This window comes from Branchiostoma lanceolatum, chromosome 4 (genome assembly GCF_035083965.1).
Source record: "Branchiostoma lanceolatum isolate klBraLanc5 chromosome 4, klBraLanc5.hap2, whole genome shotgun sequence".
NCBI classification, from domain to species: domain Eukaryota; kingdom Metazoa; phylum Chordata; class Leptocardii; order Amphioxiformes; family Branchiostomatidae; genus Branchiostoma; species Branchiostoma lanceolatum.
In genome coordinates this window covers 14,052,428-14,067,251 of record NC_089725.1, presented here as the reverse complement: position 1 = coordinate 14,067,251, position 14,824 = coordinate 14,052,428, and the positions used below count along the sequence as shown (strand labels likewise).

At 38.2% G+C, this 14,824-nt stretch overlaps 1 protein-coding gene and 1 long non-coding RNA gene across 7 annotated transcripts in view; both read right to left on the bottom strand.

Annotated features, from left to right (window-relative positions):
- The window catches only part of LOC136432749 (mucin-17-like), a 94,628-nt gene that overhangs the window by 26,260 nt on the left and 53,544 nt on the right, over window positions 1-14,824 (bottom strand). Inside the window, exon 1 of one of the 6 annotated variants that reach the window (XM_066424225.1) lies at window positions 14,020-14,145. The exons of the other annotated variants lie outside the window; for them this stretch is intronic. The gene's annotated coding sequence lies outside the window, so the exon portion shown is untranslated. Of the gene's footprint in view, window positions 1-14,019; window positions 14,146-14,824 lie in introns of those variants that run through there. 6 annotated transcript variants of the gene reach the window in all.
- LOC136432748 (uncharacterized) lies at window positions 4,586-6,465 on the bottom strand. The gene is made up of 2 exons (XR_010755569.1): window positions 5,541-6,465; window positions 4,586-5,059 (listed from the first exon to the last, which is right to left on the bottom strand). It is a non-coding gene; the product is annotated as an uncharacterized lncRNA (long non-coding RNA).

Sequence of the window (14,824 nt, the reverse complement as noted above, 5' to 3'; positions counted from 1 at the left end):
GCTTTGATAGAAGTTCTCTCCACAAGTTGAATACAAAAATATAGCACAAACAAAAAAAGAATTTTACCGATGCACAATTCATATTGTATGCAACAAAATAAGTTTCATAATTGTTTTCTCTGATACATGTAAAGGACAATACGATTCACACTAATGTCAGCGAGAATTGAAACAGTCTACAAGCTGATACTGTAAAAAAAAGTTCACAGGGTAAGCTGCTGAGAAATTTGAATTTAGTACGGCCAGCAGTGGAAAATATTGGTTGAGTGAGGCAGTACCAATCCTGAATCACAATCATTCCGGCATGATCCCTTAGCCCTAAACTTGGGCAGGAGCTTACTGGCAGAGGAAATTTGCTGAAGTCAACAGGGCTGTGCCCCCAATTTGAACAAAGGAGCAGGCCTACAGTATCACACAGGGGAGGATAACCTATTGATGTGCCCTCATGGTTTCTCCCCTATAATCTCTAATCCTTCTGAGTGGGGAGTCTGCTGGGCGAGAGATGGTATTCTTGTCTTGAATACAAAATCAGATAAATTTTTCTCTAGAAATGCTTTTGTACAAGGAATACACTCAGGCAAACACGGCTCCTGGTGAAGTCAGACGTTAAAGAGTGATGAAAAGATATGCTTGTTTCAGCTGGGTATGCTGGCTTTGCAAGATAAGACAATGTTCATGCCTGCCGGAGCATGATTGACAGACAAGTACGTTACATTATGTAGCTGTAACTTAATACATTGCAACATAGTTTTGATGGATCGGATTATACAAATCAATGACTGTACAAGAATCCATAGAATTATGTTGTTTTTGAACATCCTTGTTTTTGAACCTCACTAAGAACAGCAAAGCTTGATTTTTGGAGACCTTCTACGGGCAATGGGAAGAATTGGCAATAAGGAAACAACAGCATCTGAACGTCGGGTATTACATAGATCATGACATTGTAATAAGAGGTTTTAGGGAGGGTGATTGGGGGAGGGGGCATTGGAAAAATCAATGATAGGTGTACACAATGTATGTGAAGCACATTGACATGGATGGAAAATTTGCCCTCTTTTTACTTCTTATATATCAGATATGTTGTACCAGCAAATACTACATTAGACCTTAAACCCAAGGCAAGTAAAAAAGACCAAATACGATTTGCTGGACTTTCGAAACAGACACATATTTGCTTGATACATGTACTTCTGGGGTTAAAGTTGATAGATACCCGGGGGAGCCACGACCTCAAGTTTTACACCATCCACGCAAGAACTGACACATATAAACACTCTTTCTTTCCTCGTACCATCCCACCATGGAATACCCTGCCTGGCACGGTTGCGACGGCTCCCACCGTTGAATCGTTCCGTGCCAGGCTGGAGGCCTGCCCGCCTTAGCCCGGGACCTCAACTCCACCTCTACTTTGCCCCTGAAGGGGTTATTTGGGGGCAACCCCTATGTAGATACCACTATACTGGAGATGGCAGCAGCTTGAGTCCTTGACAATATCGGACACAGGTGATCGTGATGCATCATGTATTTGTAAGTTTAACAATAATCAATAATTCAGCACCACGACTGGGTGCCATCATGTTGCAGGGATGACTCACCCATGCCACATTACCGCTGCCACAGTTTCATGCCCCGATGGCAGCACGGACACAGACGGATAGATGGCACAGGATGGGAGGTCTTGAACATGAGACGGTTTCCAGCAAGGTCGTCAGAGTATGCATAAATGAAGACCTCTAATAATGTGATTGATGATGGTGACTATATTCTGTCATCATAACTGCCACTCATATCAGCTACACCAGGGTAAATGCATGTATATTGCAAAACAAGAGCAATTTTGGTCCCCAAAGGAAAGCAAGAAGAGTGCAGTAAATGATCTGTGAAATAGACACTTTTGCTGTTTCTGCAATTATTCCAGCCCAGGCAGGAAAAGGATATTCAAACAGCGAGTTGAATATCTGCAGGTCTCCCTGCAGCAAAGCCTTCAGGGGTTAACAGATTTCAATATTTCTATAACATCCTTGGAACAATCCCAAGTCTGCCAATGACTTCTTTTCCCACCTCTTTGTCTTCCAAGTGGTTGACTCTTAGTACATTGTTGTAGAATGAATGGCAGGTGATGTTGCTATGGTTACTTGTGAGGGTTATTTCAGGACAGGAAGTGACCTTTAACCCATTAAGTGACATATACACACATGTTCTCATCTACATAATATCTATAGAAAATGGTCCCTGTGCTTCAAACTCGGGGAATGGTTTTCTGAACTGTTACAATAAGATGACAACTGCAGTGCTTTCTAACAGGATGTGGGGTTACTATAATTGTAATTCAGATGGACACACATGCTATGGACGGACACAATCACTTTGTTTTTACCTATCTATATCAATGACCTTCACAATAAAGGACAGGTCAAGATGTACCACATGATAGTTGTTTTCCCATTAGTACTGGTATTTTATGAATGCAGTGATGTGCAGTTTAAAGGACAATCCAATTCCCTCTGTACTTTTAAACCCGTAGAGTGCATCTTTTACGATTGCCATTAACATCTACCATCAATAGTGATTGCAAAAACGTCTCAGTTTGTATGAACTAGCACATATTGATGGCAGAAAGGGGAAAACCTACAGTACCTACTGCACATCTGTTACAAAAGATTTTTACATGTCCAAATCAGTATTGGATTCATGGCCTCATAAAAGCTGCACAGCGTGTCAACCATTAATGCTAAATACAAATGACATTTCTTTAGTTATGATCAGCATCTATAGAGGATAACTTCTTACCAATATACCGTAATATCTATCAATCCAGAGAAATACATAGTATTTGGCAAAAGATGCTTTTGAAAAAGAAATACACCTTTGACAAAAATCACAGAAGCACTCACAGGGTCTATAATTCATCACATAACCATGCCAGACATTGTAGCTTGCAATTCAATGAGGCTGGTGCCTTGTAGTAAGTCTTCTGTTTCACCACATCTGATAGGCACGATTTTGTAGCTGTGGAACAGATCATTACACACCGGCGATAAAACGAGTCTGGCGATCTGATGGTCATTAGGAGAAATAGAATGCCATCACAGTGGCCAGCACCATGGAATAATCTTACCTGTCGGGATCTGAAGCGCCGTGCGACACCGGCGGAATATAAATCACCCTAACAGCTGCCAGCAGTCCCAGCCCTTTACAGTAATAATGCAGATAAAGAAGCGCTTCCCTTTCTACACTGAATATAGATGTGGCTGGGAGGGAAGTTTCTGCTGAGGTGGCAGTGTGGGAGGAAACTGTTACTGCGCTGTAGGCAAGGCAGAATGATGGCATGACGTCATGGTGAATATATAGGGAGAGAGCCCTCGACAACATGCACTATACACAGGCTCAGATATATGCACTGACTGTATTACAAATTGGATCTAATACCCATAATGGTGACCTTTCAGTACAACATAGCCTTTGAATATCTAACCTTTCAAAGCTGTAAAGATATGAATCCCTAAGGTAATTCAGAGTGTTGAGGGCAGTTATCTTGAAAGGTGTTAGCAACACCTTCTAAGAAAACCAACATCGACACTCAATGGGCACCAGTAAGAGAGATTCAGGCTTCTGAAAATCTAGCACTCAGGAATGACCTTTTTTGCTTTGCAGCTACAATGTAGTGAGATTACGAATGTCGATCATGGCTTCTCCTTAAGCAAGCCTGCACATGCCTGGAGACATGAGCAATCTTGCAAACCACCTGCTGCGAGATGTAAGAAAACTTTTTCAAGCGAGAATCAAGTCAACGAAGAAATTGTCCTGACAGGTACACTACAAAAAATGCCATTCTCGTTTTTTCTTGTTTTTTCTTTGTTGAAGAAAAGTTATCTTCCAGAAAGAAAATTATTCTGTGTGCAAGAATAAGAACGAATAAGGAAATGTCAGTGAGGACGTAAGGAATATAAACTTTTTCTTAGAATATTTTTCTCAGACCAAGTTGTTTTTTCTCACACATATGTGACTAAAACCTCGAAATAAATTTTCTTGTTGTTATGATTCTTCTTTGGCACAGAATTTTTATCTAAGATATATAAATTTCAGAGAAAAATATTCTAAGAAAAAGTTTATATTTGTTACGTCCTCACTGACATTTCCTTATTTCTTCTGTCCTCAAGGATAAATTTCTTACACCTAGAATAAGTTTTTTGCACTAAGAGGGAGGTTCTTGAAATAGGAATACCTTTCTGTCCTCAAGAATGACTTTATTACATCTAGAATGAGTTTCTTCCACTAAGAGCGAGGTTCTTGAAATAGGAATACCTTTCTGACCTCAAGAATGAATTTCTTACACCTAGAATGAGTTTCTTCCACTAAGAGCGAGGTTCTTGAAATAGGAATACCTTTCTGACCTCAAGAATGAATTTCTTACATCTAGAATGAGTTTCCTCCACTGAGAGTGAGGTTCTTGTAATAGGAATACCTTTCTGTCCTCAAGAATGAATTTATTACACCTATAATGAGTTTCTTGCACTAAGAGTGAGGTTCTTGTTGTAGGAATACCTTTCTGTCCTCAAGAATGACTTTATTACACCTAGAATGAGTTTCTTCCACTAAGAGTGAGGTTCTTGTTGTAGGAATACCTTTCTGTCCTCAAGAATGAATTCCTTAAACCTAGAAACAGTTTCTTGAATCAAGATGGAGGTCTTGAATCAAGAATACCATTTAATAAATCAATGATAATATAATTTAAACATGTTCCAATCATATTTATTATCATTGATCTAATTGTTTAATACACAGTTTTGGATTTTTCTTTCTAATGCCCATTCTTAACCAAGGATTGCAAAGATCAACCAGTTTGCAATACAATTGTTTCCATAAATGTTTCACATTTGATGCTGTGATAAAAGCATATTTTCTCTGTGCTCATACAAATAACTAATTGTCCTTCTAAAACTGTCAGTTCTGCAGTGTTGTAGCTGTCCTTCTTATAATCAATGACTTGTAATTGTTGAAAGATTTTCCAAACTCGAGACGGGGGCATCTTCTTTGGTCCAACAGGTTTCTAAGTCTAGAAAAACACACAAAAAAGATGACGATGACTATCATTTTCCTACATCGCCCCCCTCCCCCTTATACATGCATGGGGATGGGGGCTTGTGCATTTGCTTGAAAATGTTATACTTATACTTTTTTAGTACCTTGTAGGTATTACTGCACTTAACGTACATGTTCTGCAATTACTGGTTGGCTGTATCATGCAACCACAAACACAACAAAGGTTTCTAAGCCTAGAAAAACACACAAAGAGTTAGTGACTGTCATTTTCCTATATCGCCCCCCTCCCCCATATACATGCATGGGGGAGGGGGGCTTGTGCATTTGCTTGAAAATGATATACTTCAGCTTTTTTAGTACCTTTTAGGTATAACTGCACTAAACGTACATGCTCTGCAATTACTGGTTGGCTGTATCATGCAACCACAAACACAAAACTAAGAGTATCTACTTGGGAAATAAGTTATTTTCATGCAAGACAGGCTATAACATACCTGGAGCATATCTGTTGATGGCGTTGGCCTGAGGAAGCATTTTGGAACTTAAAACAAGTCATCTACGCTGTGTAGTGAGTCCCACATGATACCAAAAAGTGTCCTCACGAAACTAGCCACATCTTTCCCTATTATTGTAAGATCTAAACCGCACATCAGGCAAATACAGCTGGAGCCCAAACTCAACGGTCCACATTCAAACTCTCTTTACAGCAAAGGATGATGGGAGTACTAAATTAGCATAATTTACTTTCTCATTACAAGAAAAACAATAATTATCTTCTTGAGCTTTACAATGTTAAGAAAAGAAAGGAAATCATGCAAATTCGAACTTTCATTTTTAGATAACACAGAAAAGCAGGAAACATCTTTCTTTAACTTTGTGGAAAAGGAATTCGAACAGAAAACACTTGGGAATTACTTGTTTTACAGTTTCTTGATTTTCTCATTTTTCTTAACTGTATTTGGTCAAGAAAATCCTTACATCTTCTTAGATATACTAAGAATAGCAAGAATCATATTCCTCAGACTTCCTAAATCAAGAAAACAAGAAATGTCAAGAATGTTTTCCTAGTGAAATGAAAGTCTAAAGAAAAATTCATGTATGGCAAGAATAAAAATCTTAAGAGTAGATTCTGTAAAATACTCCATTTCACCAAACAAGAAGCAAATATTGTGTGAAGAATAAGGAAGAAAGATTGACTAGAATTTCTAGAATATTCTTGCTGATAAAAAATCAGACTAGAAATCCTCTCTTCACCTAAGAAAAACAAGAATAAAACTCTAAATGTAAGATTTAACATACAAAGGTTTTGCGTAAGATTTCTTGGTTTTCTTGAAATTCTTTATGGAAGAAAATCTTTCTCTCAATAAGAAAAAATAAGAAAACAAGAAAAATAAGAAACAGCATTTTTGGTAGTGTAGTACAGAGATGTATTACAATATGCAACACGCAGAATGTAAAATACCTGGTCGGAAGTGCTAATTCAAAACTTGAGTATTCATGTGGTGTCACTTTACATTGAATATCTTCATGGACAGGATTATTGCATATTATCATTAATATCAAATTACATTTAAATTGAAGCATCTGATGGTGACTCCTATGTTTTAGAGTCCTAGTTATATGCCAAAGAATTACAAAGATGTTTAAATCTGGTGGGCCCAGAAAATAGGCTACACGAAACTGCACAACATTGCAAACATCAGTCTATAAGACTATAAGTTGCCATCCTCATAAAGTATTCTGAGTCAGTGCCTATCCTTCATACATGGTAATTTCCTCCCATCAATAAGACCACAAATCACGACTCAGAAACTTTGGCAAGCCGGAAAGCAATTCTATCTAATACTAGGAAGCCGTAAAAGGACTTTCCACGGATCACTTTAAAACACTCTGTGACTTTGAGAAATATGGCGCATCTTCAACGCACGCCCAGTAACAGTAAACCTGGATAATCATTACCAAATCTGTCAATAAAAGCACCATATGGAACCCTAAATTTTTAGGATGGACATTTGATTAGATGTGCCCTTGACAGGATATAACAGGGGCCAAAATTGGTTTGACACTGGGGAAATAACCCAGGTAGTTCTCCCACCCGCATCACATGGACGGCAAAACACATTTAATATCACTATCAGTTTATGTGTGACTCTGGCATGATGAAACACTTCAAAGTGATGATTTTTGAATGACAAAAAAAGGAAATACTGCCATTTTTTAATTACTACATTGTACATTATGTATGTTGATAGCGTATTCTTACAATTATCATGACATAAAATTTCCATTATCCACAGTTGTTAGTTGCAACAATCCAATGCACTTTATCAAAACATCTACAACTTCAAGTGAAAAACAAATATAAGACCCCAGATTATGATAAGTGTGCAATGAACATGTCGGTAGCATTTAATGCTTCTATTCCTCATCAACCAGTTGCTAAGCAACACCCAACCTGTCACTGATATTCCTTTATCATAAACCAATACATTAACAGATAAAAGCCACGAGTGCCCAGATTGTGAGATATTTATGAACCATCTATTGAATGGCGCATTGTGATTTGAATACTTAATCTAAAAGCATCATAAACTATTTCATGGGGTAGGGTAAAATGGCTTCTAGATATACAGAGGTATCCAACAATAAAAACATGCTAAATCACTGTACTTTTTATGAGGGGTAGATAACGTAACCTAGCAGTGAAGCTTGATGGGTATGCATGGAATTATGACAATGATTGTGGTCAGTATTCCATATAAAGTTATGTTCTGAAATAAAAGGCAACGTTTTATGCCATTTTCATTAGTGGGGTTGAGATAAGAGCCATAAACGAGTCACAGTGCCTGAGATAACACTGTCTGGGTTATAATATAATGTTATATGACAGGCAAGGGAATTCCACACAATGCTAAATCTTCATTGCAGCTAGACATTCTCAGAAACAGTTTTTTTCTTATCACGCTGTTACCTGTTTTGTTTTTCTGTAAAAGCACAAGCAGAAAGTACCCGGCTTAAGCCATGACCTTGACTGATGACCTTCCCAGTAAGATGGCTGTTGACTTTCACGCATGACAGCGGCCATGATTTGTGAGGGGTAGCCATACATTAGTAGAGGCAGGTATGACGTATCCTGCTGCTAGAACTAAAACCAGGGATTGTACCTTATATTAAACTCCAGCTACCATTCACTTCAGTTAAGCATATAAAATTATATGGAATGTACAGGAAGTAAAAAGAAATTCAGATAAATTTTGAAAAGAAAAACAGTACACAGTACATCATCAAAGAACATCGGATCTGAAAAATAAACACTTTTCCTTTCCTTCAACATTTCACACTGAAAAACATCATCTACAGAGTGACTGATCCACGGGTGAGTTTGAAAAGTTTCTCCCCCTGACCCTTTCACCCAGCCATGTCCAGTAAAATGTTGATGAAGCTACAATCAATAGACATCTAATCCAATAAGTGCTAGTCCAAGACAGACTCAATGGAGAATGCCGGACATTAGGTGCCGGGCGGCGCTAATAGATGCCACCGGTCTTATCAAAGTTTTTGTGCAGCCCAGCATATTGAGCTGAGGGACTTACCCTTGGGGAGCCATAGTCTTTTATCATGTCTAGATAGAAACTTTCAAGATTGTACTTTATCTAACATCAATACACATATCAATGAGGACAGCTTGTAATGTAATTGTGGTAGGAATTGGAAATTAGATTATACAATGCAGGTTTAGTGGAATTTTGGTATCATCATCTATAATTCACTGATTTGGACAATATCATAAACCGAACTTTAAAGAAAATGATTAAATCTCACATTTATTTGGTCTGAATTTTCAATTTGGCATCTTTGTTGTCTCAGAATGCCGTGCTAGGATAAACCAGCCAAAGTACCAAATTTTAAGCTTTAAGAAGGAAAATCCTGTCCACCAATAATCATAATGGAGTGATAGACTTTCAGCAGTCCATGTGTGCAGAAATGAGCCTACTGATCAATACTGGTACACACAACACAGTAGCTGTCAATTGTCGGCAGCATATGGTGACCTATTGGACATCTCACATCTAGCTTTAATTCAGAGCTTCCTGTGTCATAGAATACTTCATAGCTGGACATCATTATATCATAATCATAAACCTGACATGCTAATACTAAGGGCGCAAGTGCCTTTACAGCCCCAAGAAGCAAAAAAACATTTTAAAAAAAGTACCGCACTGTAAAGAAAAATGATAATGATGGAAATATGAAAATTAGACTGTCATGCTATAACAAATCAGTATTGATGAAGATGCTAAACATTGAGAATGGGAATAATTAGGAAAATCACAATTTTCCTGTTGGACAACTGTGAAGAATGGAATTAAAAGAGACTTGCAGCAGGAAGTTACTGTCTGACCTCCCTAAATAAGAAAGTCCATGGTCTCTGAAGGAGACAATGCAAACCAGTAGTGTGTTCACTGATCTAGCTGGCTCCAGTCTGTCCACCTATACACTGGAGACCATGGAGAAGGGGCAGTCACAGTCACAGCTAATAACATGCATAATAGCTCTAAAGGCCATGAAACAGTCTAGTCTGTGTGGTACATACATGTACACCCTTCACCTTTAACAAAGTACAGTACAAAGAAATTGTTTTCAGCCTACATCTTAACATTCATCCATCTATCGAAGATTATGCTTAGTCGAAAGAGAAAATCTTCCTATGCCTGGAGACTAATTTGACTGTAACCTAATAGTATGTGACATTCTGCTTAAGTTGCAAAGTTTAAAAGCACTAGTTACCATAAAGACAGGATGGGCTGTTCACAATCGATAATAGTGGCTGGTTTAGATTTACATATAACTGATCATGTACATGTAAGTGTGTACTTTAAGTTACTTAATGCCTCTACATGTAACATCTTGGCACTTTGACATTTAAGTAAAGGTGACTTTTCTTGAAGTTTTATAAGTGCTTTCCTAGAAATCAGTGCCAACTGCAATAGACCAGGCTTTACTTCAGAAACTGCTCTTCAGTTTTATTCAACAATCTTCCAACTTTTTTGCAGATTAGTTTCATACTTTTTTATTTATTTACAGCCGACAGATCAAGACTTGTACACAATACACAGACTAGAAAATTTGTATGAAATCAAATCAAGCGTAAAAACAATACCTACTTAGATAAAGTCTATTTGTAGCAAATTGAGTCATCCTCACCAGGATTTCAGGCCGAAAATTTAATCTTTTACCTTTGAGTTAACAAAACGGCTAAAATTCTACATTTTGCCCAATACTTTGATCAAAAACCAAAATCTTCAAACTTGACATTGCCAGTAACTTCCTTGGGAAATGCATGTATTTCTGAAAGCAGAGGATTATCCTTTCCATCATGTGACCTTTCCAGTGATATTTAGCAGGTGGTTCTGACTAATCCAACATAATCCCATATAAATTTCTATGCGCATAAAATTTGTCTTAGTAATGAAAAATTAAGGGGATTAGACAGCAGAAATGTTAATTTATGTAATAAGGAACATCCACCTGTAACATGAATATTGCATCAATTTTGTTCACATTTTCCCCTGAAATCATTATATTTCAAGCCTTATAACTTCAGAAATTTCTTTGCTTAAGAAATTCCTATAGAATTCATCTATTTCTCTTGATTTATCATATGTATTTGAACATAACAATCGCTGTCATTCTTCATGTATAATACATTGGATGCCACATGATGAATTTCTCAATTAGTAAACATTTTGTTAATGCAAGAATTCATAAATAATTACATTTCAGATGTGTTTTAATTGTAATTCTTCCGGTCCACAAATCTAGAAACATGAATCATAGATTGTAATTCCGTTGTATGAAAACAGTCAACTGTAACCCAATGAAAATGTACATTTTCATGAAGCTGAGGTAATGCACACAGATGGTTCTCCCTACTCCCCACTCCCAGGTGAATGCTGTAATCACACATACGTATCCATGGGGAGTTGTGAATCTCATATGTGTGGTAATTATGGACAATCTGGAGACTGAAGTGTAGAGAACCATGACCTCAGAACAGCGGCATCAAAAATGTTTCAAGAGGAAGGAATAGCATACAAGAGCTACATGTATAGGAATGTAGAAAACAAGATTTAATTCAATTTAGATCCAAAGAGCATCATTTCAAATATCTAAGATTCTCAATATCAATTGGGACAGATCAGGAGTTCTGAAAACAAAGATTAGGGGGTAAAAAGCATCCATTTACCAGGAAATTTCTAGAGAATATTCTGCTGCCCTCATTTGTATGTAAGGCACAGAGTCAACAGGGACGCTCCACAATTTGGCAACCTTTGCAAGAAGGCACTATGCGGCAGGAAGCAAATTTTCCATAATTGAGAGAGCAATTTTTCATAATCAACCCAGTCATGAGCTTTCCAGTTTCCCAAACTAAACAAGTTCCGCCCATACCTCAATATTACTTGAATGTCAAGATAAATTTTGTTTAAGAGGGGAGTCGTATCAGTTCAAAGGAGCACAGTGATTTCTCTGAGGGAGAAAGTCATCTTGTCTAATTTCAAATATTCTGATAGCAGCTCAATGGAGATGAAGCCATTTAAATCATATAATTACATGCCATGTTTAACAGAGTCATGCTTTCCTCCATTTTTTGCCACCATGTCTGCTACATGTACATAGCACATGTCCAGAATCTTAAAACGAAATGACTGAAGTCAACGGATAAAGGTTCAAGACACACAAAAATTAGTATTGTCAAAAAGGTGACCTCATGCCATCAATTTTACCAGCTGCGATATTTATCTTCTGAGAAATTATTGATAGGTGTGACTTTATTTCAATAACTCCAGGCTTGAAGAGGCAGATTAATTGTAAGTATGATTACTTTTCTGTACATGTATGTCCCAGAGGAAGTGGGTTATTGTTCCTGCACTGATCCTTGTACCTCCCCTGGTCTCTGTGACAGTCAGGACATAACCCTGGGGTCAACCTCGCAAATGTAGGGGGTAAAGTTGGTCTACAATCATTCAGAAGGAGTTTGTAGAAGGAATGAACTCAAGTGATGTTAGGGTTTCCTGATCTTGAATCAACATTGTGCTCCAAAGCAACACTAGTAGGGTTTACAAAGCTTAAGGACATAAAAATGTTTCTGGGGAAAAGTGTATGTATTATGACCTTGCCCTGGACAAGACTGATGACAAGTCATGATAACGAAATTTCACTTTTAGTGATTTCCTGACACAGATATGAAAAGAAATTGAATAAAAATGGATGATTATTCATGCAGAAAAAGAGGCTGCACCAAAAGACAATCTATCAAGTTCAAGACTGACAGCATAAAGTATCATGCAAACTGACTTATATAAACAAAACTTCTTTTAATACATTTTTTATTCCATCTGCATGGTGGTACTAATGAATTGCACCACAGGGACAATAGAACTGACAAATTTATGACTTAACAAAATCAGTGTAGCTGAATTGTAATCATTACATCAGTTCCACATCTTTAGAATTGGGGATTACATCATTGGATCTAATATATCTAACATAAACATTCACAATTTTTAAAATTACATCCTGGTTAAATAAGTGTCCAAATTTCTTTTTCTTTCAGACAGAAAATATATATGAAGGAGTGGTCATATTCTCCTTATGTTGAAGTAATCAACCCTACTTATATTACATAATAACCCTATATCTGTTAGCAAACAAAAACACACCATTGCAGTCCAAATGACCTTTGGAACTGTTTACCCCCAACACGCCTACATGATGACTACAAATGCCTGACCCGAATCGTGCCTGTTTTCATGGTGTATAAAAGGGAGCAGCTCATGGTTATAATTTTCCCAATTAATCTGAATGAACCCTGCGGCTCATCACTGACGCTGCCTTATAATTGGGAGCTCAGGTGGGAGAATGGGAGTGACCTCCGTTCACCTTTTCAAATCAACAGTCATGCGGAGAGAACGGAGCACGAGGGGACTTAATAAGACGTATTTTGTTGCCTCTGTTGATTTCTTAAATCTATTCTTCCTGGTACATAATCTCTCTTAATACTTTGCTGTCTAACTGATGATAATAGATTGCTTTTGGAAAATGATGTCAGAATTTTGTGGTCCTAGTCACGCCCAAGCTGAACACAATTTGTCATCAAATTTTGTTGTGTCGGTTTCCTAGGGTGAACAACTTGCCACCATCATCAGACAGTAGTCTCAAATTACACTGGCTTGGTAATTGTATATAATAGAGTCATTTAAATGGTTGCTTTAGGAGGGACCTTAATTCTCTGAACCTGATTGTAAGAATTTCAATGTTGAATCATTTTGGGTATGCTCTGTGAAGCGTTGACTGTATCCAATCAATCTGCTGTGCATACTCCATTGATTGATATAATGATTCAATTTGTGAGAGACATGGTATCACAAAGAAGTGACCTGGATATTCTGTGTGCAGAGAAACTAACAGCCACGTCGGGAATCATTATTTTGACCTTCATCACAGGAGGCTTTCCAGGGGAAAATGATGGAGCGGTACAGCCATCCTTTGCTAGGAAATAATGTGGCAGCTGGTATTATTCTGTTTTGGTAGGGGTGCACCCGGAAGAGCATGAATGTCATCTATTTTGGTTGGGGCAGTGACATCAGTGCCCTAAGGCGGCAGCGGTATGCACTAGCTGCTGGGGCACTTGCTACGTTGTACGCATTACCCTGAAAATGGCCTGCAGCTAAATATGATAGGGGTACATACTAGATAACAGTCCTTTCAGAAAAAACACCCCTGAAAACTGTGGTTCTATAGCCTGCTTGTGAGGAAAATCTAAGCTCACCATACCAGGAAGACAATACATGGGGCACACACACGGCACAGGTGTTACCAGTAAAGAAGGATTTCCATCCATTTCTGTTCTCAGAGATTACCTCAAGATCTTTCTCTAATGCAACACAACTTACACAAGGGTATTCTACTTACATTCAACGTGGCAGCACACAGAGTCAGACAGAATTAGCCATGGTGCAGCACCATTCATCCACGTTCAGGAGGCTCTGATGCCGCATAGGCTAATGCACAGTCATGTCGGCAGTGCCAAAATCCCTGCCTCTGAGGACTCAACCATTCTCTCTCGGAGGGAGGGAGGTGCTGTCTTGCATGTAACAACACTACTCTAGCTCTATTTGTAATCAGATCACATTTTCATATCAACTCCAAGAAGGTAAATTTTGTTATGTCAAGATGACAGGAATTTATCCTGTTTGTTTATAGGCTTGTGCAAAGTGGATGAGGAACTTTGTCTCCCAATTATTGTACATCGAGCATACAGCTGAGCCCGGCTGATTTGCATATCCAGTCGGTCGCCCGTCAAGTGCTGTTGGGTATTGATTTTGCTAGTGCTTGTGAGTTGTGCGGGGCACTGTTGACGTTACAAACAGTCAATACGAGCACACCGGGGCATGTTTCACTGCCATGTCAGCGGACGCTTGAGAACAAGTGGCCTGATATTTGTATCACATGTTTGGCACACGTTGAATAAACAGCAAAAAACAACCCTTACATTATCTAGCAACGGTTAAACTCCAGCCAACACTAACAAATTCATACCGAAAGAGAAGAAAATAGGACCAGAAGTGAGTAAGCACATCTTTTCCAGCATCAAAATCAAATCTTGCCATGCAGACAATGTACACTCCCACACAGCCATGTTCAAATACACCGTTTTTCTGGCAGCTCAACATAACCCGTAATTCAATAAAGCAGCAACAGGATTTGATTATGACTG